This window comes from Gossypium hirsutum, chromosome A02 (genome assembly GCF_007990345.1).
Source record: "Gossypium hirsutum isolate 1008001.06 chromosome A02, Gossypium_hirsutum_v2.1, whole genome shotgun sequence".
In the NCBI taxonomy this organism is placed as follows: domain Eukaryota; kingdom Viridiplantae; phylum Streptophyta; class Magnoliopsida; order Malvales; family Malvaceae; genus Gossypium; species Gossypium hirsutum.
The window spans coordinates 100,016,173-100,019,683 of record NC_053425.1 but is presented as its reverse complement, the minus strand read 5'-3'; the positions used below and the strand labels follow the sequence as shown (position 1 = coordinate 100,019,683).

General features: G+C 37.5%; 1 non-coding gene across 1 annotated transcript; it reads left to right on the top strand.

The window, feature by feature from the left end:
* Positions 1 to 3,109: 3,109 nt before the first annotated feature.
* LOC121217130 (small nucleolar RNA R71) lies at positions 3,110 to 3,216 on the top strand. The gene has a single exon (XR_005913321.1). It is a non-coding gene; the product is annotated as a small nucleolar RNA R71 (small nucleolar RNA).
* The last annotated feature ends 295 nt before the right edge of the window (positions 3,217 to 3,511 follow it).

The window sequence follows — 3,511 nt, the reverse complement described above, 5'->3', positions numbered from 1 at the left end:
TGCACTCATAATGAAAGTGAGCATGAAAGAAATAATAGATGCTCTAAAGGCTCAAAATCTCACAAAAATTATGGCTTTTTTATTTTTAAACCTGTGAATTCCAACTTAAGGTAATACCTAAACTTGGGGGAAACAACCTAAAAGTTTTTAATTCTTAAAAAATCAACTTATCATGCTTGATTCTCTAATGTCTTAAAGTTTAAACAATCAATGAATAAATGCCTATGTTTTAATTCAAGACATATCAAAAAATCACAAATTAATTAAAATTCGTTCAAATAGTGATATAAGTAATTCACATGAGAATAAGACAAAATTTAGGGATTTTTCTGTTATAAATGTAAATAACCCCCCACACTTAAGATGTACATTATCCTCAATGTACAAAGATAGATATATTGACCAATATAAATATAAGTTCATAAGATAGGGACAGAAGTGAAACTTCCTAAGTTAAAAATAGATGAAATTCCTGGATTAGTGAGAGCGAGTATTGGAAATAAGGCTAGAGGGCAAGCATGATTCCGAAGGATAAAAGGAGAATTGAGGGAATAATCTGATAGTAATCATAAAGATAAGCTGTGTTTAAAAACAAATGAGACTTCAAATAAATTAGAGTAAAAACAAAGGTAAAATAAAATAAAATAAAATAAAAGAGATAATCTAATTTTAAAAGTGGCACGGCCTTGTCTTACTCTAGTGTGGTATGTGTCCAGCCCGTGTTTGTCGAGATTTGAGAGATCATCACACGATCGTGTGTCTAGGTCTTGTGGCTGCCTGGTTGTGTTGCACGACCCTGTGCGATATGGTTCGCTTCTCCCATGCTCGTGTACCCATGTACACGCCCGTGTTATTTTGACAGTGTCGACCACGGGTGTGGGGCACTGGCATGTCGCACGCCCGTGTTGTTTTGGCAGTTTCACCCACGGTCATGGCATACGATCGTGGCAACTTATCGCAACCCTGTGTTGAAAAAAAAAACTTTTGTCCTGTTTGCACACGGCCGTATCGCACGGCCGTGTGGTTTTGGAAAGCTTGTGTTCAATGATTTGGTTAGTATGTTAGATTTTAAAAACTAAAAATTAAAGAAAGTAATATTGTTAGTGCTCGAGTTGCCTCTTGAGAAACGCTTATTATAGTCTAAGCTCGACTTACCTCTCTGGTGAATGGTCATGGTGGTTCGAGGAGTTTATAATCCTCATTCCTGTTATGAATCCCATCAAAATAAGGTTTTAGGCGGGTATTTTTTACCTTAAAGGTGCCGAATTTGGGATGACTTACCTCGACTGTACCAAATGGAAAAATGCTAAGTACCGTAAGAGAAATTTCTTCATTCAGTTTGGCAGTGTCAATGTGATAATCTGCGGCATCTAATGAAACTTTATCTCCAACCTTAAGTTGATTTGGTGAGACATTTAGCTCGTTTTGTTGTAGTTTTGGTTCATCATGTTTTCTCGATTTAAATGTCAGCCATTCATCTAACTCCTCGATTTGTAACATTCATTCTTCATGTGTAGATCCTTTGTTGTGGATTGAACATGGCTCATGTGTGTCCTTCAAACTTATTTCCTGCAAAATAGGTTGCACTGTATGATTAGTCTTAGTAGAACAATTTGTACATCACCTTCAATTTTTGATGTGTTGTTCGGGTTGCGAGCTTGAAGGGTGATTGTTTCGTTCCTACACGAAGTGTGAGTTCACCTGAGCCAACGTCAATAATTGTTCTAGCAGTTGCTAAAAAGGGCTTCCCAAAATTAAAGGAACATTATTGTCCTCTTCTATGTCTAAAACAACAAAATCAACTGGGAATATAAATTTGTCAATTTTAACGAATATGTCTTCAATAATACCCCTAGGAAATCTGACAGTTTTATCTGTTAATTGAATGCTCATCCTAGTTTGTTTGGGTTTCCCTAGACCTAGTTGCTTAAACAATTTGTAGGGCATAACATTGCTACTAGCCCCTAGACCAGCCAACGCATTATTAATATCTAAACTACCAACTAAACAAGGAATCGTAAAACTCCCTGGATCTTTTAGTTTGTTGGGTAGCTTATTCTGAAGAATGGTTGAGCAAACCGCGTTCAACTCCACATGCGACCTTTCATCTAACTTTCGTTTATTTGCTAGAAGCTCCTTTAAAAATTTGACTGCGTTTGGCATCTGCGAAAGTGCCTCAATAAACGGTAGGTTAATATGTAGTTTCTTTAAGAGTTTAAGGAATTTACCAAATTTTTCATCTGAGAGGTCTTTCCTTGTCGCATTGGGGTATGGCACACGAGGTTTATATGCTGTACTTACCAATTTTTATTCATTTTGGCCTACCTCATTCTTACATTCGCTTACCACCGGTTCTGGCCTTGGTTTTGCCACTAACCCTTCTTCATCTTGAATAGAAATTGTGTTGAGTTGCTCCCTTGGGTTAGATTCAGTGTTGCTTGGGAGGCTACCTTGTGGTCATTCGAAAATCAACTTGGCGAGCTATCCAATCTGAGTTTCGAGCCCTTGGATCGATGCTTGTTGATTTTTTAGTGTCGTCTCATTATTCTAAAAACGAGTCTCTAACATCGAGATGAATTTGGTTAGCATCTCCTCAAGGTTCGGCTTTTTCTCCTGCAGGTATGGTGGTTTCTAATTTCCTTGGCCTTCCCATGAAAAATTTGGGTGATTCCTCCAACCTGCATTGTAAGTATTGCTATAAGGATTGTTTTGAGATCGAGGATTATTACCCATGTATTTTAACTGCTCGTTCTCCATATTGTGGCCATAAGGTGGGTATTCTGAATTGCTTAATCCACCTCCATTTGCTTCGCACTGCATTACTGGGTGAACCTGTGAAAAACTAAAAAAACCATCAATTTTTTTATTCAAGAGTTCTACCTGATTAGAGAGCATGGTGACCGAATCGACGTTATAAACACCGATTATTTTCATTGGCTTTGTCCTCATAACTTTTCACTGATAGTTATTCAGTAACATCTCCTCTATAAATTCATAGGCATCTTTAGGTGTTTTATTATTGATGGTTCCGCCAGCAGCTGCGTCAACCATTTGTCGAGTCAAAGGATTCAGGTCATTATGAAAAGTTTGAACCTGTATCCAGAGTGGTAACCCATGTTGAGGGCATCTTCGCAAAAGGTCCTTATAACTCTCCCATGCATCGCAGAGTGTTTCTAAATCCATCTGCACAAAAGAAGAGATATCATTACGTAATTTAGCCATTTTAGCTGACGAAAAATATTTTAGTAAGAACTTTTCGGTCATTTGTTCCCAAGTAGTGATTGACCCTCGTGGTGACGAGTTCAACCATTGTTTAGCCTTATTCCTTAACGAAAAGGGAAACAACCGAAGGCGAATGGCGTTATCAGAAACGCTATTAATTTTAAAGCTATCACAAAATCTAGGAAATTTACCAAGTGAACGTTGGGATCCTCGTCTTGCAAACCATCAAACTGAACAAACTGTTGTATCATTTGAATTGTGTTAGGTTTCAGTTCAAAATTATTTGTAG